This window comes from Mytilus edulis, chromosome 3 (genome assembly GCF_963676685.1).
Source record: "Mytilus edulis chromosome 3, xbMytEdul2.2, whole genome shotgun sequence".
Lineage (NCBI taxonomy): Eukaryota > Metazoa > Mollusca > Bivalvia > Mytilida > Mytilidae > Mytilus > Mytilus edulis.
In genome coordinates, this window is record NC_092346.1 from 25046314 (window position 1) to 25061524 (window position 15211).

The 15211-nt window shown below is 31.0% G+C and overlaps 1 protein-coding gene across 1 annotated transcript in view; it reads left to right on the plus strand.

Annotated features, from left to right (window-relative positions):
* LOC139516040 (2-aminoethylphosphonate--pyruvate transaminase-like) overlaps nt 1–15211 on the plus strand; it is a 44192-nt gene that overhangs the window by 28256 nt on the left and 725 nt on the right. The window lies entirely within an intron of this gene.

The following is a 15211-nucleotide window of genomic DNA, read 5'->3' on the forward strand; positions in this document are numbered from 1 at the left end:
AAAAGGTTGACGTATTTAAAAGAGTAATGCCCCTAAGAAGTATTATTTTTTTTAGAAAATGTCCTGTGAGCTGAACATATACATGTATCTCTGGGATTTTTTGTTGCTGTCCTTGAGTATAAAAGTTTCAAAGAAACAAAGTTTTAGTTTGACTTGAGAGTTGAGAAACTATGATAATTGCAAAAGACAAGAAAAAATTCTGAATCACTGAATATAGACCATCAAACAGAGCTGCCCCTTCTCCCAAAACAAATCTCAATTTTTCGGAAAACATTTGAAATACTCTGTAGAGCCTCCAGGGTTACTATGACATGTCTTCCCATTTGAAAATTTCTGTATTCGGTCCTGTCTTTCATGTATTGTCAAAATATTAATTTACATGTATATATATAAGAATTGCACTTCCAATTTTAATCAGGACGCAAAAATAAGCCAACTTGAAGGTTCTGTGTTGAAGGCTGTATTGTAAAATAATACTGCTTACTTTAACTTCATTGTCTTGGATGGAGAGTTGTCTCATTGGCACTCGTACCACATCTTCTTATTTGTGTACTAGTGTTGTACTCATGTTGTTTTTGTATCAGGATTATATGTTCTACTAACCTCTAGTTTTCAGTAAGTGTTTATTTCTGCCAATTTAAAGCACAAAAGTGCACACGCTAAAATGTATCGCCTTCTTTACTTGTCAGTGATATTATGTTGATAGTCCTAAATATATAGCATTATTGCAACTGTCACATAAATTTAACATTTACCAAGAATACTAAACATTGACCAATGAACCATGCCAGACAGACAAACATGTACAGCTAACAATTCTTCAGTACAACAAATATAGTTGACCTATTACTTATAAATTAAGAAAAACAGACAAAACACAAAAACTTAACACTGACCAATGAACCGTGAAAATACATATAATATTTATGGATGACCTGCAACCTGCAAACTTCAACCCGCAACCTGCAACCTGCAACCCGCAACCCGCAACCTGCAAAATAGCACTTCCCACATATTACATGAACATTCCTTCTGTCATCGTTGATTGAATTTATTTCCAAAAGAAGAATCATGAAATTTATAGTAGGATAAACAAAGAAGATTAACACATAAACTTTTATTTATATTCAAACCAATTTGATCAAAATTCAAATCCCGTGTCTACTCTTAAAAAGTTTGCGTACAAGGATCTGACAACACTCCGTTTTACTTTCTGTCCTGGTAGTTTTTACATCAGCTAATAAAAATTTAAGCTTTCAAATTTTAAAAGTGTGTATTAATCCGACAAATTAAGAGAACCTCAAAAGATCTTTAAACAGAAAGTAAAATTGAGCGTTTTCAGATCCTTATAAGCAACGTATCGACACATTTTATATGATCTTTAGGGACGGACCATTTAACTTGCAGAGGGGGAGGCATGCGCGCATTTTTTTTTATTTTTGGGAAGTGGCGCGACAAATTATTTTTTTCAAATTTAACATTATTTTTTATGGTAAATATCCTCTGTCAAAATTTTTTTTCTCCCTTTGCTGGCCAAATTATTTATTTTCTCTATTCAGAATCAACATATTTATTTACGAAAAAAAACATGCCCCCCCCCCCCAATTGCAAGTTAATTGGTCCGTCCCTTAGTTTAGTCCGATTGTGTTCAAACTGACGAAGAGGTCAGTCATTCGATTTTTTGGCCTTCGCAATAAGGTAATATGTCCCGGGATATTGAATTTATGTCAGTTTTCAATTTCTTATGAAAATGAGATGAAATAATGAATTTATTTTTCTTTCAAACCAAACCCCCAATAAGGTTCTCGTATTGCTTATCTTTTTTTAAAAGATAGCAACCTGTTTTAATTACGGAGTGCAGGACTCCTCCAAATACACGCCTGAATACAGTGTTTTTACTTTTAAAATTGCATTAAGACAGTACATATTCCAACTTGTTTGAGCACGCCTAAAGATTTTTGACGTGAAATTATAAGTGTATAATGATAACTTGCAGATTGGATGCATTTTATGTTATAATTGGCCTTATTGGAATTACGATCCATGTCAACTTTAACTTGCATTAACCTCGGGGTCATTCGTATAAATAAATAAATAAATAATTAAATAAGAATAAATAAATAAATCTTTATTTAAAGAGAGTAACTCATTTGGATTAAATCAATTTTCAATAAGGCTCTCTATAGACACAATATTAACAACATGAATAAACATAATCTACTACTACGGGGTTTTTTTTTAACGACCTTGACAAAAGCCCTTGCACGGTTGATATAAACCAAATCAATCTAGCAATACACAATGATGAATAATAGTATAAATATTAAATTACATAAACAAATACATGAACAAAACGGATTACATGACTGTGTTTTGAATTTATTGTTAAAATATATAATGATTTGTAAGTATACTTGAATGACGATACATTTTTTTGATTTTTTGATTTCTTTGGATAGTGAATTCCACAACTTTTGACCACTAAAAGAAAAGCTTGGTTTGTATAATTCTGTATTTGATTTTGGAACAATAAAATTATCTGAAAATGAGAGTCGAGTACTGTATGACTGTTTGCTATTTGTAGTTACAATAAGATTTGACAAGTATTGGGGTACCAATCCATTGTTTTATTCATACATTAATAAGGACTTGTGGTATAATATTCTATTACATGTATTTACTGGAATTATTCCAGATTCTTTAAAAAGTTCAACAGATGGTTTTTGAAAATCGTGTTCATTTAAAATAATTCTAGCTTCCCTTTTTTGTAATTTTAGCAAACTGTCGATTAAAAATGTGTTACAGTTGCCCCATATTGAACAACAGTAGTCAAAATTTGGAAGAATGTATGCATTATAAAATTCTTGCATTATGATTTAAATATTTCTTGATCCTTTTTAGTAGAGCTAATTAAAGGAAGAATTTACCTTAAAGTTTTTAATAACATATTTGATATGATCAGACCAAGACAGAGTTGCGTCCACAAAAATACCAAGGACTTGTTCACGCTGACTTTCATTAATATATTGATTATTAATGAAGATATTAAAAGGTTCATTACACATGACAGAAAGTTTGTGTTTTGAACATATTAAACCCATTTTCTTTGTTTTGGATACATTGATTAACATTTTGTTTTCATCACACCAATGAGAAATATTTTCTAACACAGTATTTAGTATCTGGCTATACAACTTTTGTTTTTACCAGTAACAGAAATAGTACTATCATCAGCCAAAAGATCACTGTTATGATTTGGATTACACAAAGGCAAAAAATTAATGAATAATAAGAATAATATGGGACCTTAAACGAACCCTTGAGGTACACCTGTTTTTACTTTTAATACACCTGAAAAAGTATTTGAAATGTATACAACCTGCTGTCTATCAGTCAGGGATGGGGTAATTAAAAATGTAATGGTAATTAAGTGTAATACATTACAATTTTCCATGTAATTGAATGTAATGTGTAATTGAGCATTTTTTGAATTACATGTAATGGTAATTTAATTAATTACATTGAAAAAAGCATGTAATGCTCAATTACTTTTGAATTACATTCCAATTACATGTACTGGTATGGTGTTACAGTTAAGGATTAGTGTTTAATAATATAAATTGTAAAATTATATATATTTTTGAAATATTAATATCAAAGTTTTTTTAATATATGAAGTCTATAATTTATTCTGAAGTTTTTATATCATTTATTTGACCTACAGATTTTTTTTAAATAGTCTTATAATTTGAAAAAATGTGATAATCATATTAAAGGGTTGTTCAGTTTTTAAGAAAGATCTTTAACTAAATAGATTGAAGTAATAAACACCTTGTTAAACAAAAACAAAAAAATGTGTCACTGTGAAAATCTTTCTTAGACAGTTCATTTAGAATTTAAAATCACTGCATACAATCATTTTGTCAAATTAGTATACACAAAAGGATTATAGAAATAAAAATTAACAGCTGTAAAAACAAACAGCAATTAATCAGATTAAAATGTCCAGGGGCAATGCCACTATTACAGATATTTTATCTAATTAGCAAAATATTAGACATTATATACATTGTTTGTACTAAAAATTATTTTATTATTGTGACAAGCAGACTTTTTAATATTTTTAAAGTAAAATAAAAAAATATATATTTTCAATTTATTTAGAATTTCTTAATTTTTATTATGTTTAATATTATGTTTAATTCAAATGAGTTCATTTCTGAGATGCCAAATAACCCCTTGATGTATTGGTAAGTTAATAGAAACAAGTTCCCTTTCCTTTCCATATAATGATCTTCTAATCATAAAACTTCCAAGTCCTGATCGAGCAATATATTGCACAACATTAGCTCCTGTAAGACTATTTACAATTGCTGTTTTCAGCCCAGAAGATTCAGACTAATTGACAAAACATTAAAATAACAATATGATTATCAAATGCAACACTTAAACTATGCCTACATGAATATTTTACACATGCATTAATATATAAACATGTAAATTATTGTTAAAAGATATCATAATGAAATGTAATGTGTAATTTAATTAATTACTTTAGTAAAGTAATTGTAATTTAATTAATTACATTTCAAAAACTGTGTAATGTGTAATTAGTGTAATTGACCATTTTTGCAATGTAATGTGTAATTTAATTAATTACATTCCAATGTAATTGACCCCAAGTCTGCTATCAGTTAGATATGAAGTAAGCCAGTGCAGTGAAGAATAAGAAAATCTGTATTTTTGTAATTTCTGGAGGAGCAGTTTATGATGAAGAACATCAGAAGCTTTACAAAGATCCAGAAATACTGCTCCTACTAATTCGCCTTCATCAATTGCTTTTAACCATTTATCTAACAAAGTTGTCATGGCAGTTTGACAGGAATGGTTCAAACGAAAACCTGATTGCAGGACATACAACAGATTATATGTGTCCGTATAGTTCATTAAATAAGTTTTTACGTGTCTCTCAAGTATTTTAGATACTAATTGTAAAAATGCACTTGGTCTGTAATTAAATACATCATTTTTTAACATTTATTTTCAAAAACTGGTATGACTTTAGCTAGTTTGAATAATGATGGATAAACTGATTTTTTAATGCTTGAATTAAAAATTTGACATAAGGGAACTGAAATAAGATGAGAAGTAATTTTTAAAAACTTTGCACTGATATTATCAAGACTGCTTTTATTACATTACAGATGCCTGTTTCCGTTCGATTCCGTTAAATACCAATTCCTCAGAGCAATTGGTATTTTGCGGAACGGAACGGAAATCAGATTCAACTTGATCACTGTTTCTAATCATCTTCGGAAGGCCCCTTTTTTAATTTATAATTACCAATGGAAGAAGAAAGACCTTTTGTCTAATCTGTCTTTGTGTTATTTTTTTATACGTCCGTCAATTTTGACGGGACGTATTATGGTATAGTCCGTCCGTCCGTCCGTCCGTCTGTCCGGTGTAAACATGTCGCACCGTAACTTGAGAACGACTTATCCAAATTTCATGAAACTTAATATAGTTGTTTCTAATGATGGTAAAATGATCTGTATACTTTTTTGTGAAAATAAGATTACAACTTTTTGAGTTACGGCACTTTGTAACTAAAACAGGGGTGTGTTTTTTTCACATGTCGCACCGTATCTCAAAAACGATTCTTGATTATGGCTTAAAACTTTAAATACTTCTTAGTTATATTAATCTTAATATCTGTATACTTTTTGGTAATGATTCAAAATTTTATTTTTGAGTTATTGAGTATTTTGTAAAAAAAAAGGGGGGGGTTTACATGTCGCACCATATCTCAAAAACGATTTATGATTATTGCTTAAAACTTTACACACTTCTTTGTTATATTAATCTAAAGATCTGTATACTTTTTGGTGATGATTCATTTTTATATTTTCGAGTTATTGAGTTTTTTGTAAAAAAAGAGGTTTTTTTCACATGTTGCGCTGTATCTCTATTGCTTAAAACTTAACAGGCTAATGTTGCGTCGGGTTTCCAAATACATCTTGTACAATCTTCCTATTGAGCGGGAATAAGGAATGAGTCAGGATATACTAAGCATGACATCCTGTACAACCCTGTGTTATTCAAAAAAGATTTATGTTTTTTCACAAGACGACGGGCGTATCATGCGCTCATGGCGCAGCTGTTTATTTAAATATTGATCAAGTCGAAATGCTATCTAAAACACTTACCACTCATTCAAAAAAGAAGGGTCTGACTTGTTTTTATCATACTGCTTTAATTACATTAAAGATGTCTGTTTCCGTTTTTTCCGTTAAATACCAATTCCTCAGAGCAATTGGTACTTTGCGGAACGGAACGGAACGGAAAAATAAATTAAAAAGTTTAAATCAGATTCAACTGGATCACTGTCTCTAATCATCGTCGGAACGGGCTGTTGAAGGCCTCTTTTTTAAAATATAATTACCGATGGAAGGAGAAAGACTTTTTGTGTAACCTGCCTTTGTGTTAAATTTTTTATTATTGATCAAGTCGAAAATGCTATCTAAAACACATACCACTCATGCAAAAAGAGGTGTCAGACAATTTTTTTTTTATCATACTGCTTTAATTACATTAAAGATGTCTGTTTCCGTTTTTTCCGTTAAATACCAATTCCTCAGAGCAATTGGTACTTTGCGGAACGGAACGGAACGGAAAAATAAATTAAAAAGTTTAAATCAGATTCATCTGGATCACTGTCTCTAATCATCGTCGGAACGGGCTGTTGAAGGCCTCTTTTTTTAAATATAATTACCGATGGAAGGAGAAAGACTTTTTGTGTAACCTGCCTTTGTGTTAAATTTTTTATAATGGATCAAGTCGAAAATGCTATCTAAAACACATACCACTCATGCAAAAAGAGGTGTCAGACAATTTTTTTTATCATACTGCTTTAATTACATTAAAGATGTCTGTTTCCGTTTTTTCCGTTAAATACCAATTCCTCAGAGCAATTGGTACTTTGCGGAACGGAACGGAACGGAAAAATAAATTAAAAAGTTTACATCAGATTCAACTTGATCACTGTCTCTAATCATCGTCGGAACGGGCTGTTGAAGGCCTCTTTTTTTAAATATAATTACCGATGGAAGGAGAAAGACTTTTTGTGTAACCTGCCTTTGTGTTAAATTTTTTATAATGGATCAAGTCGAAAATGCTATCTAAAACACATACCACTCATGCAAAAAGAGGTGTCAGACAATTTTTTTTATCATACTGCTTTAATTACATTAAAGATGTCTGTTTCCGTTTTTTCCGTTAAATACCAATTCCTCAGAGCAATTGGTACTTTGCGGAACGGAACGGAACGGAAAAATAAATTAAAAAGTTTAAATCAGATTCATTTTGATCACTGTCTCTAATCAAGGACGACGTGAGGTCAGTCTAGATATCATAATGCATGACTTGCAAATGCGTTAATTTCATGATAATTTATCAGGACAATCCGACATATTCGTCTACAGAATATTTCCCGATGTTATACATTATTACACATTTCACCTGTGAAGATGAGATTAAGTATACATTTGTGTTATTTGTATATGGAAAACCGTAAAACACAGAAATTTTAAAGTTTGTTTTGTTTTAAAGATTTTTCGAAATTTGGATAAATGCCCCCTTTGGATACCTTAAATGAAATTCTGTTCCGTTCCGTTCCGTTCCGTTCCGTTCCGTAAAGTACCAATAGCCGTGTGGTTGCATGGATGTTTTATAATAACAATAAGTTTTTTGCTTAAGTTGGTTTGATAAGAACTACTTGTGAAAGATCATTGATATTTGATATAAAGTTGCATTACTATTGGTACAAAATATGTTGCTGACCATCATGTCTTTTTCTGAATATTATGCCAACAGTCGAGACATATCTCTGTGTCAACAGTTTATTAGCAAAGAAGGTGTTGAAACTACTTCCTATGTTATACTGAATGAATACAAACTATTTATGTAGAAAACTGTCTTAAATTCCTGATAGTTTTATCTTCTGTTCTGTTTAATAATATAACTTTTTCTGCTTACAAGACATATATCTAGTAATACATTTAATGAATTCTTATGAACTTACAGTGATAAGTCAGTAGATATGAACAGTTGAATAAATTTCTGAGATGTGACAGTTTTACATGTTTTGTAATTATATACAATTCTTTAATGAATCTTTTCTCACCCTTACTAATATTGTTTACTTTTTATTAATATTCTAAATTGAACTTAATGAGCCGAAGAGCATTCATACAAAGTGGAGCCTTGGAAAGATGGAAACATTCCAGTATATACCAACCTGTAATGAAAGTGACCTGTTTTACAAATGTATATTGTGGTCACCATGAATAATTCAAATGTGGTCGACATATTTCATTAAGGCTGTTTCGTAAGGGTTATGTTTATCACCAAGGACAATCATGTGTCCTGTAGTTCACATGTTTTGTTTTCCGATTCACAATGTCTTACTTGTTGTGTAATTTGTTAAATGTACAACTACTTTTATATGTGCATTCCAGTTTTAGTATGGGTCAGAAAGGTTGGTTTGTGGTTCTTCTTGTGTGGGGAAAACACACTTTTAAGATATTTCTTTGATCGAAACTACAAATTGCACTAGAAGCAAATATGTCATGTCAAAATTGTATATTGCATGGGCATGATTACATATTTATAATATACATATCAATACTTGCAAAAGAAATACCCTAAAGGGGGAAAATCTGATTCACCATTGATGGTTTTGTCTTGACTAAAAAATGAATCACAGAATGTGGAACATATTGACGCTATAAATCTGTCAGGGTTGACCACCTTTATTAATATATCAGAAGAGCTGGTTTTTATACGAACGCAATCGTATATTGGTATGACGTTGGCGTTGTCATTGTCCTTGTCCGAAGACACATTGGTTTTTCGCACTATAACTTTAGTTTGAGTAAATAGAAATCTATGAAATTTAAACACAAGGTTTATGACCACAAAAGGAAGAATGGGATTGATTTTGGGAGTTTTGGTCCTAACAGTTTAGGAATTAAGGGCCCAAAGGGTCCAAAATTAAACTTTGTTTGATTTAATAAATAATTGAATAATTGGGGTTCTTTGATATGCCGAATCTAACTGTGTATGTAGATTCTTAATTTTCGGTCCCGTTTTCAAATTGGTCCACATTAAGGTGCAAAGTGTCCAAAATTAAACTTAGTTTGATTTTAACAAAAATTGAACTCTTGGGGTTCTTTGATATGCTGAATCTAAACATGTACTTAGATCTTTGATTATGGGCCCAGTTTTCAAGTTGGTACAAATTGGGGTCCAAAATTAAACTTTGTTTGATATCAACAGAAATTGAATCATTGGGGTTCTTTGATATGCTGAATGTAACATGTATTTAGATTTTTGATTATAGGCCCAGTTTTCAAGTTGGTCAAAATCGGAGTCCAAAATTAAACTTTGTGTGATTTCAACAAAAATAAAATATTTTGTTTTTTTTTTATATATGCTGAATCTAACCATGCTGTTAGATTTTTGATATTTGGGCCCGGTTATCAAATTGGTCCAAATTGAGGTCTAAAGGGTCCAGAATTGAACTTTATTTGATTTCATCAAAAAATTTAATTCTTGGGGTTCTTTGATATGCTGAATCTAACCATGTTGGATATTGGACCATAATAGGTAAATGTCCAATTTAAAAATTTTAAGTTTTTAAGTTTAAGTTCTTGTACACATTCATTCTGTGTCAGAAACCTATGTTGTGTCAACTATTTAATCACAATCCAAATTCAGAGCTGTATCAAGCCAGAATATTGTGTCCATACTTACCCCATCTGGTCAGGGTTCGAACTCTGCGGTCGTATAAAGCTGCACCCTGCGGAGCATCTTGTTGTACAATGTATATCAAAGGTTTATTGTCTAAGTTCCATCTATAATCTGTTGAATGTCCTTGCTGGTTTGACATCATTTTTTAAGTTCAAATGACAGGGTTAAGTTTTTGAGTCACTTTTTAAAATTGGTCAAAGAAGGAAGTGTAATGCTTCTGAAAGCTAAAGTTAAGTTTTCTCTGTTCTGTTCATTTGTTGACAAGAATTTTGGGAACCGTTTTGTTTGAGACTGTTTTTGGAGCAGATTCTTTTTACTGTAAATAATCATACAAGGTACCCAATTTCTATTCTTTCCCTTAATTATCTTTTATTATTTTGCACATCTAGGATTCAATATGGGGGTCTCGAGGACACAATAGCCCTGTGTTAAGAAACTATTTGGAAAATCATGTAAAAATCCCACTGAGGACTCCATACTTCTTCCTTTTAGTTAGTATAAAAACCAGAATCCCTTCCCACAAAATCCATTGAAATTTGTATTCCGAAATGATAATGCATGAATCCAAGTCTACAATAATCTTAAAGTTTGTTTGTTAAATTAGAACAAATATTAGCTTTTCTAACCGTTAGATCTTAAAAATAATTTCTTTGTTAACAAATTTTAATAATTTTGAAAAGATCCCTTATAATTTTTTTAATTAGGTAACGTTTAATCTTTTATTATGTAATAGCAATTGTGTACATTAGTGTCTAACAATAAGCCTAATACATTTAAATCCATTGGGGAGCATAATCAGGGTGGACAGTCATGAGTGTATAAATTCACTTTCACGATGTTAACTTTCTTATTTGGATAGTGAATAGACATGAATTGTTTGAACTTCATATGAGGGTAGGGTCTTATTAAAGATAGGATTTGGACTTTGATGCATAACACATGATAAAATACACTTATATAAAGTTGGACTCATTTATGTCATCCTGTCTTACAGTTATTCTGAAATCAAATAGTTACTAGTATTTATATATTATTTTTATGTCTGTAAATATTGAAGAGCATTTTCAGATTTAGGTCTGTTTTGGTGTGGGTGACCTGCTTAAATCAATGAATTATGACCTTTTGAATTTGGAAGCAGACAGGAACAATTTATCCTGTAGATGATGTAACTATACTATAGTCTAGACAGAATAAAGACATTTTTAACTGAATAAAATCTTGTAGATGTAAATGAGACACCTGTTCAATATTACTGATGGTATTCAATATGGATTACTGGTTTTAATACCAAATTAACTACTCTATCTGAGATTTAATGCTATTTGAGGCTGAAAATAACATTATTATCATCAAAAGCTCTTTGATTAGAAAATTTACAATACATTTAAATATGGAAAGAAAAAAAAAATTAATATGTGCTTTTAATTGTTACCACATCTGGCCCTATAGGTTGTGTCTTGTTTTTCTACAGTCTTTGTTCTCATCCATCATGGTGAACTTTTTTTTTAGATATTCTTCTCTGAAACTGCAGCAACTGTTTCAATCAAACCTGATCTGAATGAGCCAGTGACCTTCTACAGTTTCTTTAAATAAATAACCTTCTAAACTGTAAACTACATTGTAGAAATGTCTTTGTCACAGTGTTGAAGATGTTTTACATTTACATTTAGATCCTTGCAAGAATCAAAATGTATAACATCTTATTGATAGTGAAAGTGACATATCTACCATGTAGTTTGAACGGATTATTAGAAACTGAAGAAGGCCACTGGCTGAAACATCCTTAAAACATGCTTTAATTTCACAATAATGTAACCTATTCCCTATTGGAATTTTTAATTGAGAATGCAAATATTTAGACAAAAGTTAAGATTCATATCCTTTGAAAAATATTGACAAATGTATGGAGAGATTGTTTGGCAAAATTTTGAATTGCAGTTCCTTTGAAAAAGACATAAGGGTTATGTAATATTAAAAGGGGAATTTAACAATGTAAACTTGTAACAATCATCCTCATAGATTGATATAATTCTTTTGAATAAAGATTGAAATTTATGACAATATTTCTGCACCATATTACCATTATTAATGAGGGAAACACTGTAAATAGTAGGTCCGAGTACACAGTTATCGTCCCTTGATTTTCGTTGTCCGTTATTGTCCCTTGATTTTTGTTGTCCGTTTTCGTCCCTTGATTTTTGTTGTCCACGAATAGTCCCTAGTGTGGACAGTGTGTTACTGACCAATCTTTTTTATACACCTTCCAAATTTATTTCTTTATGTTTTATGCCTCAAATAGCAAGTAGGGGGATAAAATTACACTGTGAAAAAGTTTGATTCATGAATTTTAAAGTAAAGTATAGTGATTTGGTCCAGCTGAAAAAGGTTAAAAATAAGTATTTCAGAAGCTGTCAAAAGATTTCAAGACCCCCTGACCATAAAATTGTCCGTATTTTGAGTTAGAGCCAACAAGTTGTCTATAATTTTGATATAATTTGTCCCAAAAGTAGTACATAACACTGTAAAAATATTATTGAGAAAGCCCAGGTGGGATTTTTTTTATTTCCATTTATTGTCTAAAAGAAATGCATGACGAAATAACTGTGTAATCAGACCAGTGAACATTTTTGAACACTAAAAAGATTAAAATGTAAAATCTTGCTATTGTATGAAATCTGTATTTTGTCAACATAAGGTGTGACTTTATGCAATTCAATTGATGTTTGCTAAACACCTCATGGTTACCTATGAAATGAATAATAGGGAGATGTGGAGTGTAAAAATGAAATTTTGAATCATCACCAAAAAGTATACAGATATTAAGATTAATATAACTAAGAAGTGTGTAAAGTTTTAAGCAATAATCAAGAATCGTTTTTGAGATGTGGTGCGACATGTGAAAAAAAACACACCCCTGTTTTAGTTACAAAGTGCCGTAACTCAAAAAGTTTAAATCATATTTTCACCAAAAAGTATACAGATCATTTGACCATCATAAAAAACAACTATATTAAGTTTCATGAAATTTAGATAAGTCGTTCTCAAGTTACGGTGCGACATGTTTACGCCGGACAGACAGACGGACGGATGGATGGACAGACAGACAGACGGACAGACAGACAGACAGACAGACAGACAGACAGACAGACAGACAGACAGACGGACGGACGGACGGACGGACGGAAGGACAGACAGACAGATGGACGGATGGACACCAGACATTTGTATACCATAATACGTCCCGTCAAAATATTGACGGGCGTATAAAAATTGAGCGCATTAGTTAAGAAGTTGACAAAATTTAGACATATAGTTAGACTTTGGAGGGCAAAGCTGAATCACTTAAGCATACCACTTATATTTTGGTTGTAGGTAGAGATCCTAATTTATATTGTCTTATTTCATAATAATTACTTTTGTTGTATTTTTGCCTCTGGCTATTTAACCACATCTATATTTACTATAAAATTTATTGTTGTTGTCTGTGGTGTTTTCGTGAGGCTACTACTAGATCTATGTGCAATATGTAGGTGGATCAGTGCTTTTAGTTAATGTGGATTTCCTTTAAATTAAACAATCTTATTAAAATGCTAGTGGTTTTAGGTTTTCTGCATTGAGTCATTTTTGTCTGTGCAGAGGTTTAGATTTATGTTTCCTTGTCCTTCTGTATACATGAAGGGTTGGATGGGTTTACAGAATAGAGTATAAGATCTGTTGAAATAGGTACACAAAAAAATACGGCAAAAAATTAAAGACTAGAAAATAATATGGTTCTTAAATATAAAGATTAGAGAATTATGTGGTACTAAAATATAAAGAATAGAGAATAATAGACAAAATATAAAGAATAGGGAATAATAGACAAAATATAAAGAATAGGGAATAATAGACAAAATATAAAGAATAGGGAATAATAGACAAAATATAAAGAATAGGGAATAATAGACAAAATATAAAGAGAATAGGGAATAATAGACAAAATATAAAGAATAGGGAATAATAGACAAAATATTAAGAATAGGGAATAATAGACAAAATATAAAGAATAGGGAATAATAGACAAAATATAAAGAATAGGGAATAATAGACAAAATATAAAGAATAGGGAACATTAAAGAATACAGAAACAAAGGACCCCATCCAGACCATCATCCATCGCACCTTACATGGATGATGGTCTGGATGGGGTCCTTTATTTTGCAACCCCCTTACAGCCATCAATTATACTTTCATATGAATAAATTGTAATTTCTGGACCTTTTTAATAGGGTTAAAAGATATCAGACCTTGTGTATTGTTATGATTCTTACAAGATTAGAAAACTTGTCAAAAATAAAATGTAATAATAATAAATTCCAAGTAAGGTATTGGTTTTACTGATTGTTGAAGGTGTACTGTGACATATACATGTAATTGTTAATTTTTGTGTCATTTGGACTCTTTTGGAGAGTTGTCTCATTGGCAATCATACCACATTTTCTTATATTTTAAACTATTCAGTATTTTATTTGTACATGTATTACCATTTAAGCCTCTAAGATTTTTGTTTTGTTCTAAAAAAAATTAAATTACAGTATTTTTTATCCATTTATTAGAGAATGAACTTGAATTCAGTAGCGATATTACTGCTTAATCATGTCTTAGTATAAAATGATTAAACATTTACATCAGGTGAGTGACACAGATTCTTTGAACTTCAAAGTTTGAAGTCTCTTTTTTTTTAATGTAATTCAATTTTATTATCAGTTCGATGTTCAAATGTTATGAATGACTAAATTTTGTATGGTTGTTCTGACCTAGCCGGCCTTTAACAGGGACAAATAAAAATACTAGGTATGACCTTAAATAGGAAAAGTCTATACAAGTTTTGTCAGGCTGAACCAGAGACATATAATACAATGTATTATATGTCTCTGGCTGAACTAAACAAGTTCAGTCATTATAAAATTAAAGAGAAAGAGGTATGATTGCTAATGGAACAACTATCGACCATTGATGTTTATGTAAGCAAAACCCATATCATTTAGATATATTAAGTTTGTAAAAATATGGGATCACCTTAATCAATACATATAGTGAATTCAAGCTTGCTTTTATGTTGTGTGAAACTGATGCATAAACATAAGGTAGCATATACCCAATGAAAATGTGTATCAACAAGTTAAAATCATTTGTTCTGGATGTTAACTAACTGATTTATTCTAGAACTATCTCCTATAAACTATTAAAAGTGTTGATTGAGTTACACAGCAGCAGTGGCGGATCCAAAGGGTGGGTTCCGGGGGTTGGAACCCCCCCTTTTTTTAGGCCGATCAATGCATTTGAAGGGGAGCATATAGTTGGAACCCCCCCTTTACTCTGGGTTGGGAACCCCCCTTTTTAAAATGGCTGGATCCGCCAC